This window comes from Paramisgurnus dabryanus, chromosome 21 (assembly GCF_030506205.2).
Source record: "Paramisgurnus dabryanus chromosome 21, PD_genome_1.1, whole genome shotgun sequence".
Classification (NCBI taxonomy): Eukaryota; Metazoa; Chordata; class Actinopteri; order Cypriniformes; family Cobitidae; genus Paramisgurnus; species Paramisgurnus dabryanus.
Genome location: NC_133357.1, coordinates 31104654 through 31123946, shown reverse-complemented (window position 1 = coordinate 31123946; position 19293 = coordinate 31104654).

The window sequence follows — 19293 nt, the reverse complement described above, 5'->3', positions numbered from 1 at the left end:
GTTCAGTAGCACTTTATTTTACAGTATGTGTACTTACCTTGTACATATATAATAAATAAGTTGTACTTACCGACAAATGTGTGGTACTTACTTACTTTTAGGTATCTACATGGTAATTAACTGGTATCATTACTGTACTTACCAGTTGTACATACTTGGTAGTTATTATGTAACTCTAGATAAGTACTGGATAATAACAGATACATACTTATAGTGTAGGTATACTGTACCTAACGAGAAACATTACTGTACTAACAAATAAATGTACAATTTAAGTATTTAGTATTTACAGGCAAGTTAACGTTAATGACAGGTATTTATAGTGTACACATAGGCGGAAATCCCGGGGGGGTCGGGGGGGACAGGACCCCCCCTATCTGAGGGTTGTCCCCCCCTAAAATATAATTAAAATATGTGTATTGAAAATAATTTAATGATTTATAATACTTAAAATAGTTGTGTAAGAAGTAAAACAATACAAATGCAAACGGAGCAACAACAAAAAACGTTGTAAACATTTGGATTCCCCCCTTCCTTGCCTCACAGTGGTTTGGTCCACTGCCAGCGCCACACAGTCCGGTGGTTGAGAAGTGTACGGAGCCGACGCGTTAATCAGCTATATACCTACAAACCAACGTTTCCCATCACTTATCAGTTTAACCTCATATGTTTTAAAACGGGACTATTTGGACATATAAACATGAACATATTTTGTTTTATGAGAACAGAAGCAGATAGACGAACAAGAAAACATTTTTATGCATTCATGCAGAGGTGAGGCAGAGCTGAAAGTAACAAATTACATTTACTCACGTTGCTGTAATTGGGTTATTTTTTGTGTACCTTTACTTTTTGAGTAGTTTTTAAAATCTGTACTTTTACTTTTACTTAAGTATGTTTTGTTTAAAGTATTGTAGGCTACTTCGCTACATTTTAAATCATATCCGTTACTGAGTAAAAATAAAACAAAAAAGCAAGGTGATAAAGAAGCCCAACGGATAATTAATTGATGGACGGGGGAACGCGCAGAAAGAGCCATGGATAGGGACGAGACAGGCGCAGGCTAATGCAGACCCTCAATTCAATTCTTATGAAAGAAACTCCTGGCCATTGACGCAAAGCGATTGTTTCATTCAAGCTCTTGAATTGCCGACCGGGTTTTTAGCGCTAATTTGCACGATGCGTTTTTAATGCGCATTATCCTTCGAGGTCTAGCAGCTTCGCGTCAAGTCAAACATAACTTAAGAACGTCCTCGGGAATGCGCATGTCATTAGACATTGCAGAGAGGGAGAGAGCGAGAGAGAGAGATTGAAAGACATCAGGTACACAGGTCAGGGAAGCTAGAATACAATAAACGTATTAATAAAAGTATTATGGCACTCATCTCATGATATGCTCATTTAAACTAGGTATATAGTTTAATAAAATAATGTTTGTTACCAGCAATACATCAATTACAACCTTCAAAACTCTTAGACAGACATGACAAAAGTGCATAACTCACCTGTAAAAATCATTAAATAATTCCATAACTGTTTCTTAGTTATAAAAAAGCTTTTTATTTTATTAACTTTTTGTTATTGCACTTTAATTTTAAAGATGTTCCTACAATAAAAAACAACTAGTTTGAGATTTATATTTCCTTGTCCTTTTTGAACTATACTAGACACCTCTCCCCGCTGTAAAAAAGTAACTTTTTTTACTCTGAGTAAAATTAAAATGACTTACTTTTTACTTTTACATGAGTATTTTTAGACCAGTAACTTTACTTTTACTTAAGTAAAATATTAATAAAGTAACTTTACTTTTACTTAAGTGGAATATTTTATTACTCTTTCCACCTCTGCATTCATGTGTATTAAAATTACATTTGCGTCCGTTCATAGAGAAAGAGAAACGTTTTCTATCTGTACACATTTCCTTGCAAGTACAATTTTGCCTGTATTATTGGTGTCCCCTTCAAAATTTGTTCTTGAAAAATTTTATGTTTATTGTCCCCCCCAACATTTAGATGAAATTTTCGCCCCTGAGTGTACATATATGATAACTAATTTCAAACACTTCTGTACTGTGTGTACTAGTGAATGTACCCAGTAGTTAATGCGTATGACAGTCAATGGTTGGGTTTGCCTCACAGTGACATGTATATGCTACATCTTAGGTGGTAGGTCCTATGTAATAACTGTGTAAAAAGCAACACTTTATTTTACAGTCCTGTTTCCATGCAGTTACCATGGACGTACTAGTGAATGTACCGAGTAGTTAATGCGAATGATAGTCAGTGTTTGGGTCTGCCGGACAGTGACATGTATATGATGCTATATCTTAGGTGGTAGGTCCTATGTAATAACTGTGTAAAAAGCAACACTTTATTTTACAGTCCTGTTTCCATGCAGTTACCATGGACATACAAGTGAATGTACCCAGTAGTTAATGTATACGGTTATTTAATGCTTGGTTTAAAGGACAAAGATACTGAGTCTGAGTACCTAAATGGCACATCAGTAATGTTTGTTCTTAGTTATCATATACGTATGGTATAAGTATAACTTACACTTGCCTGGAGGTACCACACACTTATCGTGTATATACAATTTGTAAGTACAGTAGTATTTGATATTAGTTATCATATATGTACACTATAAATACCTGTCATTTACCCTAACTTGCCTGTAAATACTAAATACTTATATTGTACATTTATTTATAAGTACAGTAATGTTTCTCATTAGTTACAGTATACCTACACTATAAGTAAGTATATGTTATTACCCAGTACTTACCTAGAGTTACATAATAACTACCAAATATGTACTACTGGTAAGTACAATAATGATACAAATTAATTACCATGTAGATACCTAAAAGTAAGTACCACACATTTGTCGGTAAGTACAACTTATTTACCATATATGTACAAGGTAAGTACACATACTGTAAAATAAAGTGCAACCGAATGTTATGTCACTTGAATTGCAATCAACTAGGGAAGATGTTTGTGGGTCATAATGGTGTAGATCTGCCATCTACCAGCAGGGGTGCACTTGCTAACACATGCAAACCAGCCAAATTATCCCCAACTAGCTGACCCGCTACAAGTCGTCACATTTGATCTTTGCCCTCTTCACTCTCTCACTTCTCTGACCCAGGTATCCTATTCAAGTATGACTCCAAATGTACTTTTACACTTTATATTCCTATTTAAATATGTTTTTTTTTATTCAAATAAAACATCCAAACCCACTTTGTCTTTGTTTAGCCCACATTAGTCCCCTTTAAATCTCCAATGATTGTGTTTCTATATTTCAGGAAGATGTTTGTTTAGTGCAGCCCAAACAAATGACATCTGACTGCATCAGACCTCAATACACAAACAATTATGTTGTTTGGTCTACTGAGAATACAGTATGCAAATATACACACTCCCTGTCTAATTCCTGATCCTAATGCATTGCGCCCCAAGGAATTTAAAAACAGGGTTTGAAACATGAGGAAGGTGCTGCTGAGTGTGTACTTTGTTGGATAAGGCAATGGATACAATACAGTTGCATTGGTCACTTTTAAAAATAAAACTCTAAAACATCAGGGACAGTAACATGTAATTAATAAGCATATGCTTTTAATGCAAGTGTCTACTTAAGTATTGTTTATACTCGACACATCCACATGGGCACGTTGGTGTGTGCGGCAAAAATAACGTCAATGCGGAGTGGGCAGTCATGCGTGTTGGATGTGCGAGACCCCAATTCGCATGGAGGTGTGCACAGCAATTTTTGAAACTGCATGCGTGGCCCCTCAACCGAAAATGACCGAACTCGAGGCGATTCTGTGACGTATCTCTTTGATCAATTCATGCAAAACAATGCATATACTATTTATCTGACACTCTGGAAGTAAAGTACCGGTATGCAAAATTTGCAGTTTAAAACACAAATTCTTGTACATATGATTCAGAATTTGTGGCTTATATTTGTATTGAATGAACCACTGGACGAGGAATACAACACAAACCTTAAGATGTCTGTATTGTTTGTGTAGTAAAAACGTTATTGAAATGATAATGTTTAATAAAGACATATTTAAGAGATTGTTGTTATATTCATGTTCTCATATTTATATATCAAGCTCTGATGTTAGAAGCAGGGTTGTTCCAGCGGAAGACTTATTCTATTTTCTTCTTTGTGTTTGTTTTTGCAATCGACTGCTCGCGTTGCCCCCTGGCGGTTTAAAGAATAGTGCAACAGTGAGCGCGTCAACTATAAACACCTTGTCTGTTTGTTGAGATGCGCGCGTGATCAGCGGAGGCTCGAGTTGCGGACCAAAGCACGAGTATAACAAAGCTTTAAAGTCGCCCTTATGTCTTTATCAAGGGCACAAATCATATATTTTTCCTTAAAGGAATAGTCTACCCTTTTGCCATATTAAACTATGTTATTACCTCAACCTAGACGAATTAATACATACCTATCTTTTTTCAATGCGTGCACTGTACAGCGCGTTGTGAATGTGTTAGAATTTAGCCTAGCCCCATTCATTCCTTCCTATGGTACCAAAAGAAAGTTTTATTTTGTGGCACCATACTTACTGGTATAACTCCTCATGTAACAGTCTTTAAATAGGGAAAACACGGAAGTGTTTGGTGGCTTCCCTGTTTGGTACCATAGGAATGAATGGGGCTAGGCTAAATGCTAACACATTCACGACGCGCTGTACAGTGCACGCATTGAAAAAAGATAGATATGTATTAATTTGTCTAAGTTGAGGTAATAACATAGTTTAATATGGCAAAAGGGTAGACTATTCCTTTAACAGGATTCAAAGCTGCAGTTCTCAATCCTGTGCTTTATTCACTACACCACAGGATAAATGAGAAAATCTCAGTTGACTGTCTTATTATAATACACAGATTTAAAATTAAAAGTTACATTTACATCTGATTGCAAAATAATTCTAATTTTTTTGTGACAGCGGCTAACAATCAGTTACCTTTGTAATGTTTTTGCATTGTGACTGTTTTTTTTTAAATTAATTTTCACAAATACTTACTGAACACAATTTCATATCTGCCAGAATACAGGAATCTTTTAGTAGTATCATAGTTGGTTTTTCGTGGGTCCTAAGCTACTGTAAAGGTTCAGACAATCTCATGCTCTTTGAAAGACTGCATTCAGCACAATGCACATAATACAAATAACGTTACTGCTTTTGGTGTGAACAGGCCTTTAGTCTGTGTAAACTTGAGAATCATAACAATTTGCCATGCAAATCTCCAATATATGTTCATCTAAAAATGTGTGCATGTGTGAGAGAGAGAAAGACGGGAACAATCAGGTGACACCACTTTTCAACACCATTTTTTGCATTTCAGTTTTGCACACACACTTTTTCCCACAGAGCCAGACAGTAACAGATCATCACACACACAGATACACGCACGTATGCGCACACACACACACACGCGCGCGCACACACAGACCAGCATTTAAAAGACTCTTTAGTTAAACTGCCACAGCACACAGAGCATGACTGCAACAATGGAGTGATAAGTACAGGAGAAAAAGAGTCATTTCATTACAGAAGTTTATTCCATTACCCGTATTAGTCTCGGATAATTACATCAATTTTTCCTCCCTCTCCCCTCTCTCTCTCTCTCTCTCTCTCTCTCTCTCTCTCTCTCTCTCTCTCTCTTCGTGTGAGCGACTTATTATTTTAATGTAATTCACTGTATCGCCTGCGGGCTATACAAAGTGCTGGGTTTACCGTCCTATCCGTGCCAGTGTGTGCATGTGCATATTCATTCATTACTCATTCTATAAGTGATTAGTCAGATAAAACATCTGCAAGATTAATAAATGTAAATGATAGCTCTGTACGATCAATGTCTAGGTCAGTCCTAGACTATATTTGCTGCTTACACACATGCGCATCAGGTTTAAAACCTTTTTTTTTGTCATGTACTTTTAGACCATAATGATATTACATTTATGCTTTTACAGTGTCCTCAAGTTATACATTTTTATCAGGATGTGTATTCCTTGGGAAAAACCATCAACCTTTGTGCTGGTAAAGCTAGGGCCACACCAAAGGATTTTTAAATTTCTTATCAGATTTTTAAAATGTAAGAGACCACAAACATGATGAAAAAAACTATGATTTACCAGTTTTGTTCCTATAGTGTGTGGGTTACAGCTATGTGGTCATCCAACCCATTCTCACCAAATGCCTACAAATGACACGCAGTGTGCTTATCGTGCAACAGGTACGCCAAATTCCGCTTTTGCTTGCATATAATACGGCAGTCCTTCCCGTTCACTTATATGGCGCATCGTGTCTTGATTTTTCATTTATTGGTTTCTCATTTCGCTTGGGTTTAGGGTTAGATTTGGGTTTTGCTTTAGGATATAATTTTATATATAGGTTTCTCCATGTTTTGTCTATTTTTAAATCATGGTCGATTGGAGTTGGGGTTAGAATCGGGTTTGGGTTAAACCCAAAACCCAAGTGACAACGGTAAAAAACAGAAAACAAAAGAGAAACCAATAAATAAAACGACACGATGCGCCACAAAAGCAGAATTTGGCGTATCTATTGCACGATAATCACACTGCGTGTCATTTGAACGCATTTTGGTGGGAATGGGCTGGGTCCATCACAGGACACCACACATCTTTAAATTCCCTTCACAAACAAGTCTCAATGGAGAACATAGGAAATCTTGCGATGATCTCGTAATTTCTTTCATGGTCAAGTGTGACGTCACAGTAAACAAACACGATGGCCGACGGGCATCAACAAATTACATTAATACTGTGGACTGCTTTTTACATCTCACTATGGACTGTGCCTGCTGTGCCATGACTGTAATTGTAATGGAGTCGTGCAGTGTTGTAGTACTCTTTTGACTTGGTCTCGATTCTCGAGCCCTTTTTAAAATATATATTACTGTTTCTGTAAAAAGATGTAAAATTAAGATTAAGAATCAGATGGTCAGACTTGGGGAGGTTTTTGCACTGCCATGACTTTTACCTCATGGCATTGCAATAAAACGCACCCGTCCAGTGAGATTTAAGCAGTAAATAAGCCGCTGTTACCCAAAATGATAAGACGGTAGCGCTACAACACAGAGTGGCACTACACATAATTTTCTCAGACCCAACTTTATGTGGACTCGGTCTTGACTCGGACTCGACCCTCTCTGGACTCAATCTTGACTTGGACTCAACCCTTTCTGGACTCGGTCTTGACTCGGCCTCAAATGAGCTGGTCTCGAATACAACACTGGTGTCGTCTTTAATTAGCTCCCTTTCTGATTGGGTATCATCATTGGGTATTTGTTTCACGTGACAATCTATAGCATGCGTGTGCATTTGTCTTTGAGGTTCCCCCAAACATCAGGATTTCTGATCGTAAATATTCAACATGTAAAAAATGTCAGATTTGTGATGACCACATAGCTGCAATCCACACACTAAAACTAGAATTTTTAGCAGAATATAAACTAGGAGAACTTATGTTTAGTGGTCAGAGTATTCTTGCATCCAGATGTTAAAATCATTGAATATTTCAAATATTCTTAAAGTCAAACTAAACACAATTGTGCTTGAAAAATGTGTTAACTGTAAGACACAGGCTTGTATTGCTCTTGCTAAACTCTTGTAAAAAGGCATGATGCCATAAACCTAATAAACTTTATTTTTACTCAGAAGCTCTCAATGTAACAGCTGACTCCATAACCTCTGACAGCAACCTCAAAATGTAAGAAAAACAACAAAAGGCACTAAATATTTTATTCTTCTTTTTCCCACTATATGCCGATCAAAAATGCTCCAGTAGTATTGAATGAACAATTTATTAACAAAGGCTCCTAAAATTGTAACTTTTAGACAAATTTTAAGTTTATCATTAAAATTAAGTTTAATTCTAATTTTTAATTTAGTTTTGCCGTATAATCCCCCATTATCCACTGACCCTAAAACAAAATTTACCAAAATTACCAGAGACTCTTGTTATTACTGGCAGATATGTACAGTATGTACTTTTATGTACTAGTTTAAGGAACTTCCATTAACCTCTCATCAAAGCATGAACCTTATAGTGTCAGAGGGGAAAACTCAACGGCCTGAAGCTGATGCCAAGAGAGAAAGCAAAAGAGAGAGACAGAGGGCATAGGGAACATGGAGATGTTATGTGTTGACACTTTAAAACAGATCTGATGCATTGATAAAACTAAAGCATCCCACTTATCTTGTGGGAATTACTGTTTTAATTGTTCACACTTACACATATTGTAAAACATTTGCTGTAGTTATGCAGCTGTTTGCCAGTAACTTGCTGTAGATGTAAATGTATGTTATTTACTGGCAGTTTATTCAAAGTTAAATGAACATTAAACATCAACAAGTCTTTATATTTAAACTAAAGCCTCATGCAAAGCATTCTGGGAACCAAAATCTTAGAGAAAAAAACAAAAAAAGGTTGACGTTGAATTTTGGTTCCCAGAATGCTTTGCACTGTTATTGTATAGTTTTGTTCTATAAAGACTTGTTAATGTTTAATGTTCATTTAAATGTGGAAAAGAAATGTTGCCAGTAATACTGTCATTTCTGCATACATTTTTAACAGTGCACACAAACATGCAACACTAGAAAGAGGAAGGTTAATCCAACAAGATTGTGCAAGCAATTCTTTATTTTAGTTTTCGGTTGGGTCTTTCGAAAGTGTCTGACTGATATACTTTCATTCTAATGTCATTTGTAATTTCTATGAAGATGTCACAGTACAGTACACAACTTATCTCAAATTCCTGTTTTAATTATACAAATCCACCGATAAAAAAACATCAATATTTTTTTTTTAAACAAGCATGAGTAACTTACTGAGAAATTTGTTTGGTTGAGGGCATGGGGCCAGAAGTCACACTTATATTTAGTTTATAGTAAAGTATATGGTATACAGTATACAGTACTGTATAGTTTACTACTATGCAGTTTTTGTGACTTTCCCGTGTGACAACTACAGTAGCATTGGTTTCCGCTAATGTTATCATTTTGGGAGAGCTGACAAAGCCCAGTCCTTCTTTGCAATACTTTAACGTAACTTAAATATTTAGTTGTTTGAAAAAAAGAGTTGTAGGGTCAGCTGGTTAAACTCACCCACAGTGTGAACTGACTGTCTGTTTCATTAAACATCACTGCTGATGGCCTCAGGCTGAAGGGGTCCTACTCTTACATTCTCTTAAAAACAAAGCCAGTCAGCTTAGTAAACCTTCGGGTGCAAAACTTGACAAGGGGACCTGCTAGCTTTTGTTTTAACTGAGATTAAATCAGCCATGCTTTTATATCCAGCAAAACTTTATTTTGCTTCAGGGTTAATCTTTCATGACACAGGAGACTTAAAAACTATTCATCTCTAAATTGAAATCAGAGAGCATAGCTCAAATAATTTGGTATTATAATTTATATTGAGATCTCTGCCTTTTGGTTACAGACATTAATGGTTCAACATATTGTTATGGTGCACTCACACTATCTAAACCTTTAATCGTGCCCTGGACGGCTTGCAGAGGTGGGCTAGAGTGCGGTTCACTTGGGCTCAGGCACGGAATGAGCAATGTGATCACAAATCGCGCCAGAGTATGATTCAAAAGGAGAGACGACAATTGCACAACCACTCACCTTCATCTCCCTTCGTAAAAACCTATGATGCACGCAGCAGGGTTACATGAATGTCCACGCTTACACGCAACAGATCAACTAAGCAATATGATGACATGTGTGAGGGCTGTGTGTCATCATGCACCAAACGACTCTGACAGTGGCGGCTCGTAACTGCACTTCTGAGGATGCGCTAATTCAAAATAAGTGTTCGGATTGTCACGTGAGTGGTTTCCTTTTCCAAAATATGTGTCATGTGTGTGGAGAGATCCTGTGTGCATCACGTGTTTTGTTAAAATAAGTGCCTGCTGCAGACGCGTCAAAACTGTTTATGATAAAAGAGACGCTCACATTCCCTAAATACACGCAATGCACTCCCTTAAAAGTAAACTCTGATTACGCATGAGATTGTGCGAGTATCTGGCACACGCGAGCGTCTCCTTTCAAGTTCAAGGCAGCAGGCACTTATTTTGGCATGACACGTGATGCACACACAATCTCTCAAAGCACAGAACACATATTTTGAAATGACGAACCACACACATGACAAGCTACATACATGTTGTGTTGAACTTCGCATCGTGCGCTTCAAAAAAAAAATTAAGTCACCAGCCGCCACTGGACTCTGAATAACGACTCTCAGTGTTAATAGAGCGCTTTACTTGTTCAAAACAATCACAATTTAATGACGAAAGTGTGCTCGGATCAATAAACGTACAATGTGAGTGCATGTTTCTGGGGGTGTCAAAAGGAGGGACAATCTTACTGGGACACGGGTTGGTTTGAATAGTGTGAGTGCGCCCTTAAGATCTCTTCTGAAGCTCTGGAGGAGACACATAGGAGACAGCAGGGTCTCTACCCCAGGACAGAAATGTGATAAATATAGGGTTTAGGATAAAAGGACATTTCGGTAACACTTTATTTTACGACCCGCAAAGTACCGCGTAATTAAACCGAATTTACAGCGTACCTATTTGTAACAACAGAGTACCTCTACAGTACGTACTTGTAGTTATAAGGGAACAATATTTTAAGTTTGGGGTAATAAGGGGGTAAGAATATATGGAAAATTATTCTCTAAGTATTTCATAACTACAGGGTACCTATTGTAATATTACGTGGTATGTATGACTTATGTCTATGGGTAATATGTTTTTTTTTCATATTTGCTACTTACCTGATGAAGTGTTTAGCAACTTGTACCTCTTTGATCTGTATATGTATACAGGAGTTACCAGGTAACTCACATATTTGCGGGCTGTAAATTGAAGTGGGGCTTATTCCCCGATTGTTCTGTGTATGTACCAGGTAACTCTTATATTTGCGGGCTGTAAATTAAAGTGGGGCTTATTCCCCGATTGTTCTGTGTATGTACCAAGTAACTCTCATATTTGCGGGCTGTAAACTAAAGTGGGGCTTATTCCCCGATTGTTCTGTGTATGTACCAGGTAACTCTCATATTTGCGGGCTGTAAACTAAAGTGGTGCTTTGTTCACCTCTTGTTATAAATGTTATAGGGTAAATACCATAAACATACAGAATATTGTTATTTTTATTTTAAAACAACTTATTTCAAAACATCTTTAAAACACTATAATTAAGCCAACACTTAATGTTTATTATCACATAACTTTTATTTAAAATAAAAAGTCATGACAATTTTTCATTGTTTTTGCGGCTTGGCTTCCTCTGATGGTGTTCTTGTCCACTCGGATGATGAGTTGATGTCGTCTCACAAATGCTGTTCTGCATTACATATAAAAAACATAAATGAGAGCCTTCAGTAAATGTTTCTTCACTGTGCCTTGACAGAAACAGAGTTTTCTGAGCCAGTTACGTTAATAACTTTAGGCTTACTTATGTGCTAGCTAACCGGCTACCGTTAGCTAGCAACTTTCTTGAAAAACATTGTTTGAAATGCGTGAGTCATGTATTAACAAAACCAGTCACCTTATCCAGCATGCGGATCCTGCTAACATCACTCGCAGCCGTACTCCACAGTGTAGAACGTTTTTAAAACCTCTTAAAGAAATTTCACCTCAGGATCGCGTTCCAGCAGGCAAACCTCCTGCAGATGGCCGCGCGTTCTACACCTGCGCAGTAGCCTACGCATGTAGTCGTCTTTTGCTTTAGCGGGAGCTGATATCTGCTGTTGTTGCATTCTGGTTTGCCATTGCATAAATTATATTTGGCTAAAATACTTGTGTTTACAGTAAATAAATTGCAAAGCACCACTTCAAATATGTCCGCAAATGTAGGAGTTTCCTGGTAAATAGGGAATAAGTTGCTATTTTTATTGTACTTACCTTAAAAAAAAGATAACCACATTAAATCAGCTGGACTATTAAAAGCAAGTAATATAGGCTAATAAAATAAAAGTGATATGCTGTTATATTTATTTGCCGATGTGGCTCGTAGACATTGACTGTATACAACATTCAGTAGTCAATATGAAAAATTCACAATAAAAAATAAATAAAACATAATTTCCCCATAGACATGACTAAGTCATACATACCACGTAATATTACAATAGGTACCCTGTTGTTATAAAATACTTAGAGTATAAATAATTTATAATTCTTCATATTCTTACCCCCTTATTACCCAAACTTAAAATAATATTCCCTTATACCTACAGGTTACCTACCCTGTTGTTACAAATAGGTACGCTGCAAATTCGGTTTAATTACGCGGTACTTTGCGGGTCGTAAAATAAAGTGTTACCGACATTTCTCTTACACCATATTTTGAAAAAACTCATGTCTTGGCTACAGACCTGTACAAACTTCCTGAAATTGTAAAAACCAAAGGAAACAATATAAACAATGATTCTGATGCTCTGGGATTCCCCAGATACGAGGTGTTAGTTATGTCATGTGTAACTGGATCTACCTGCTCTCACTGGGACTTGAACCAGCAAATGGTCCACCATGGAAGTTGGGCACTTTAAAACTAAAGGCCATGGCCTCCAGCAACTGCCACTATATCACCTCAAGATTAGGGAGTGAAGTTTACACAATGCGCAGTTTTCACACATTAGCTGTCCTCCTTGAAAAGACAATGGTTCATGGAGTGATGTGTAAATGATGGCTTACAACAAAACATCGCCACTGTAACTTTTTGTTAGGGTTCACTACTGACCCTTCTAAGGCTGCACAATAAATGGCATTTGATTGTCATGCGCATCTTTTCAGTAAAGTTGGTTTCTTAATTACTAGTAAATCGCCATCACCTATTTCAGATGGAAAAGCATTTGCTAAATTACTGCACAAAGCCGTAGTTCACTGACAAGCTGGGCCATATCACATACATATCGCAGGCAATATGTCAGAGATACTTAGTGCGAAATTGCCCGATTATCAGTGAACTACTGCTTTGTGTAGTAAATGCTGCTCCATCTGAAAGCAGGTGATGGTGATTTACAGTATTACTAATCGAAGAACCGGCTTTACTGACGAGATGCGCATGACTATCGCATGCGATTTATCGTGCAGCCCTAGACCCTTCCAAATAAGGTAATAACACATGATTTCATTCTATAGACCAATCCTAGGGTTGTAAATGGACATGTAAAACAGATTTCAGGTTATTTTTGCACTTAATAAAGTTCAGTGTTTCCCACACATTGACTTTACTTGGGTGGTCTCTCCTGATGAGTTTGTTGTGCATTCGCGTACTCTCTGTTTTTACCTGCTCTGTGTCATATTGTATCCTGCCATGTTTCTGAACTTGATCCGAGCTGTATGCATTAGAGGTCTTCACAGAGAACCTGTATGGTTCCGGGTCTATATTTTAAAATGGTCAGTCGGGTCTGGGTCGGTCCCAGTTTAATTACTTCCGGTGCCGGGTCTGATTAGGGTGTAAAACCTTAGTCGATGAGAGAGCAGCCATGATCAGAGTCAGTGCTAATGGGCTAAAGAAAAGCGCACGTGAAGTCTCAAGCGTGTCTCCAATTTCTATGGTCATAACAACTGGCTCTTGTTTTGAAAGTCACAACCATGCGCTGCACTTTCTTTCTTCCATTGTTTTATAATAATATTATTAATAAACAATCTTTTATATCTAAAAGGTTTGTTCAGAGAGCACATAGATGGTACTAAAAAAGCAATGCTAATCTCAAGCCCATTGCACAGAACGAGCAAAGCTCATGACTCAAGATATAAAAACCACAAAGCTGTAATATAAACCTCACCGTTTATATTATAATATAAACTGTTACAGAGACAGCAAATAAACGTCTGAATCTATGTAACCTATCACATTTATAATCTCTAGATACATGTTGTCTATCATTAATATACTATACGCGTTGTATTCAATGGAGTCAACATTTCAGTAAAAAAATTCAGTAAAATGTTTTTGTGATGCATTGACAAACAGTGTCAGCTTATCAGAGGGTTTGGGATGGTGTTATTGTGTTGTGTCACACATTACTAGTTGTTAATGATTGCCTTTTTCACCGGCTACCACCACAAGTATATATATCTGTGGGAAACGCTAAAATTACATACTTTCTAAGCAGAAATCAGAGAACAATTGAACATATTGGCTGTTTCTCAATTCTAAGAACGCAAAGAACGGACTTGCGTCCTCGTGGAGACTGGTCTTGCCAGGCGACCTTGGAAGAACGAACTCAGTAGGTCGCGAGAACACACAACGCACTTGTGAGAATTGAGATGTGTGTGATCTTCCTGCTGGTCTAACCCATTCTCACAAGATGCGTACAAATGACACGCAGTGTGATTATCGTGCAATAGAAACGCCAAATTCCGCTTTTGCGTGCATGTGATACGCCAGTCCTTCCCATTCACTTATATGGCGAATCGTTTAGTGTCGTTTTATTTATTGGTTTCTCATTTGTTTTCTGTTTTTTAAACCATTTTTGCTTGGGTTTAGGGTTAGATTTTAGATTTGTTTAAGCAGGTTATTTAATATACAGGTTTCTATATGTTTTTGTCTATATATAAGCCATGGTCCCTTGGAGTTGGGGTTAGAGATGGGGTTTGGGTTAGGATGTCATTTTTATATAACAAAAAGTTGTTCTAACCCAGGGGTGCCCAACCCTGCTCCTGGAGGGCTACCGTCCTGCAGACTTCAGTTCCAACCCAGCTCCAACACACCTGTCTGTAATTATCAATCAACCCTGAACACCTTGATTAGCTGCTTCAGCTGTGTTTGATTGGGGTTGGAGCTAAAATATGCAGGACGGTAGCCCTCCAGGAACAGAGTTGGGCACCCCTGTTCTAACCCTTAACCCAAGGGAAAATGGTAAAAAAACAAAAAAAAAAAACGATTCGCCATATAAGTGAATGGGAAGCACTGGCGTATCATATGCACGCAAAAGCGGAATTTGGCGTATCTATTGCACGATAATCACACTGCGTTTCATTTGTATGCTTTGGGCTGGCTGGTCGCGTGACCTCCCCAGATTTCAACGCGCAAGTCTGTACTCGATGCATCCTCGATATCAAGAACTCATCCGGGTATTTTCACGCTATGCTTGTCACCTGTTGCCATTTTGATTTCCTCCCTTATTTAATGGCCTTGTGTTTGCTGTCTTGTGCTGATTTGTTTTGTATTTACCTTTGCTATGTACCAGTGGTAGTCTTGTTTAGAGTATATTGTAAAGTTTTTCAAGTTCGTTTTGTTGGTTAAGTCTTCTTAGTGTTGTTTTTGTGTTCATTGTGTTTACCCGGTTTTGTTTCTGTGTGTTGTGTAATAAAATCTGTTTGGTGTTCATCAAAGCCTGCGCATGGGTTCTCTCTTGTTCCTTATGCTGGATACACACCAAAAGATTTCCCCCTTCCGACAATCCTAGCTATGTCACGATTATCTTGATGGTTCTACAGATTATTTGATCAGATCTTCCCTTGGTGTGAGGTGTGTTAAGAGTGTACAAACCTGATCAGAAGAACGTCAGAGCCCCCCGATCGCGAATTGTAAATATTAAACAAGTTTAATATTTTAAACATAATTTAATATGTGGGGGGAACCCTGAGAATATCCAATATCCAATCAGAAAGCGAGATGATGGAAGACAAAAACAGTCATGGTGCAGCACAAAGTGAAGTTGATGCAAAGTGAATACAGGGTACAGACCATGTTCCCGCTGTTTCTACGACTTCACCTAAACCTTTTTCTTTTTTTCCCTTTAATTTTCTGTGAAAATCATTTCAAACACTATCATTGAAATTTCTTCCTGCATATCATCCGCCATGCTTTCCTGTGTTCTCGCAAGATTTCCTGTGTTCAAGATCAAGACTCTGGTTGAAAATCTGTTTGTATGTGGTGTGCTGTCTTTGACACATCATGGCAAACCACAGTACCCACATGGAAAAACCTATATAAACATATATGTTTCAATATAGGTTTTGATATAGGTTTTTTATATATGTGACATATATAAAATTGGTTGTTTTCCTATATTATATGTACATATATGCAAATATATGTTAACTTATATATTCGTAAAATTATTAAAATCTGTAGCTGCTAATAAATTAAACATAAATAAAGTTCCATTAATGACAGTCTAGACCTGCAGGAGCCAGGATTCAAACCTCAAACCTTCCGATAACAAAACAACACACACACCTATGCACCAATGTTGGGATTCAAACACCCAACCTTCTGATCATAAGACAACCCCCTCTACCATCTGCACCACTGTCACTGTTGAAGAGCTTGAAACAGTAGCTGTTAAATTGTAAACCATTTTGTTATACATGTACTTCTTTTCCACTGTCTTCATACAAGAAAGAATAGACCTTGTAAATGTTTTGGGAAAACGTGTAGACATCATAACTTTTCATCTTCTGTAATTGCCATACACTCTTAAAACGAATGTGTTAAAATAACACATCTAATGTGTTGTCCTTAACTTAACACAACTCTGTGTTATTTTTGTGACAACACTTTATGTTGTTTTAACACATCTTTTCCCTTTTCTTTATTTAAACTCAAAATCAAGATGAAATGACACATAATGTGTTAAATAGGATTAACACATCCATTCATAGAGTGTAGTTAAATTCCATAAAATGCCAATTACATGTGACACCAATTTTATGTGTTTGCACATTCATAAGCTCTTGCATATTTGTTTTGTTAGTTCTTAGTTATTGCCTTGATAATAGAAATATGAGCTAGGCATCATGTATGACATTTGCCAAAGTCGGATATGAGCTACAAAATGACCAGATCTTGCTATATAGGAGACATAACTTAGGGCTTATATGTGGATATAAAGAATCAATACAGGGTACCTATATTGCCTTTATATGCACATAAATGCACCTCAATTTTGCATATATGCGCATATATATTATTATATATGTGCATATATGCTGTATATGTGCAGCATATATGTGGATATTAGCCGCATATATGTTTCACATATGTGCATATATATTATTATATGTGCATATATGCTGTATATGTGCTGCATATATGTGCATATTAGCTGCATATAGGTTTCATATACAGTATGCCCATATATATTATTATGTGCATACATGCTGTATATATGCAGCATATATGTGCATATAAGCTGCATATAGGTTTCATATATGCACATATATCCACATATAGTAGTGATGTTACGTTCGTGAACGAATCGTTCTTTTTGAACGAATCTTTTATGTGAACGAATCGTTCTCGTTCACGCCATCCATTGACTCATATTTCTCGTTCACTGAAATTTCCCTCCCTTCTTGAGGAGCACGGACAAATGATGCGCGGCTTTCTTTCCGCCTTCAAAGAGTGACAAAACTACGAGCCAATGGCAATCGAGTATAAGCTGTGGCCGAGCATATGATTGGCTCAACGTACTGAATGAATACGCCCTTCACTGACCGAGCCGCTGTTTTGAGTCTGAACGAACGAGAGAGAGATAGAGAGATCGCGTTCTTAAACAAACTGAATGACTGGTACAGGTTACAACCTAATGAATGAGAGAGATCGTATAGATAGCGAGTGCAACGTAAACAATCTTGTGAAAGAATCATGTGGTTTTATTTTAATAAAGTTATAGTAACCATGTTTAGGCGGACTATTTACCTTAATACAAATGATAAGCAAGGTAATTACTGTTGAAAAAATTGGTATTTCTGTTTAATATAGTTTTATATGTCTATATAGTTTAATCCACCCTTTCACCGAACTTAAATCAGTCATCTGCGTCTGAACGAAGTCTTGAACGACATGACCGAAATTATATGATTCGTGAACGAGGATCTGATGACTGACTGAACCAGAGGAGGCATGCACGGGAGTCTTACAACAAATACAGATTAGATGTACTATGAATGTACGTGTGTCTTAATATATTCGGTAACTTGATAAAATTATGCTTAGTATTTCACAATTTGAGCTTTATTAAAAACTAATGAGTTTTTGCAAAAAGTCATTCATTGTCTTATAACACATAATGACACACATCTTCGCCACCTATTGGCGTATTTTTGTAAAATTAAGAAATGGTCACTGAACGAATCAGTGAACGAGTCTGAACGAATCATTTTGGTGAACGAACTGAAAATGAACGAGTCACCTAAATGAACGAAAATTTCCATCACTAACATATAGGTTCTTTCCATGTGGGTATAGGAGCAAAATGGTTAAATCTAGGATTTTTATCCTCATGTTTGTGGTCTATCACATTTTGAAAATCTTATAGGATATAAAAAATCTTGTGGTGTGTACTCAGCATTACTGGATATTCATGACAATAAAACCTTAAACGTGGACAATTAATATAATGTTATCTGCACACAAAAAAGGGATAGTTCAAAAAAAATTTGCTGTTTATTTCCTCACCTTTTTTTCTTAATTAGAGCAATAAAGAAGATATTTCGCAGAAACCCCATCTGTGATTCATATAATACAAGTCAACAGATCTGCCCCTTTGAAAGCTCAAAAAGCAGATATATCCAAAACAAAAGTAATCCCCATGACTCTTGGTGACATATGGATGTCTTGTGAAGCAAATGGATCGTTTTTTTGCAAGATATTAAACGTTATTTACAATACTTTTGCATTAATGCAGAACCTCTGCAAAATATGAAGTGTGCTTTATTCTCCCACTCTATAGGTGGCGCTGATAGGCTGGTTTGCCAACAGAAAACATCAAAATAAATCGCGCTCATGTTTGGCATGTTTGGAAACCATCCTCTCAGGCCCCGTCCCAAATGACACACTTCATGTGGACTTTCGATTTCGAGGCCTTAAATTGTGCATGCTCGCTTAGTCTACAAATACGTAGGGTGTCCCATCCGTAATTTTTACGCTCCGAAGAGTGCTCATCAGCGCCCTCTTCGTACCCTTGATGCGATATTTGGCAAAGCCTCCACTGCTTTCCAACCTAGAAGTCCTTGCAAAAGAGCAATCAGATGACGGATGGGAGGAGTTCACACTGATGGGCAACTTATCTTCCTATTTCCGGTGTGACGCTCGAGTCTGTCCCAAAATACGACTCCAGTGCATCCTTGTGGACTTGCGTCAAGGGTCCCTAAGGTCTGCACATGATGTCATCAAAGTGTGGACTCTGAGGTAGAGGGCTGCATTGGGATTGGACTCCCGCGGGACCCGCGGGACCCAACGCAAATCTCGCGGGGGCGGGCGGGTTCACCTTTGCTG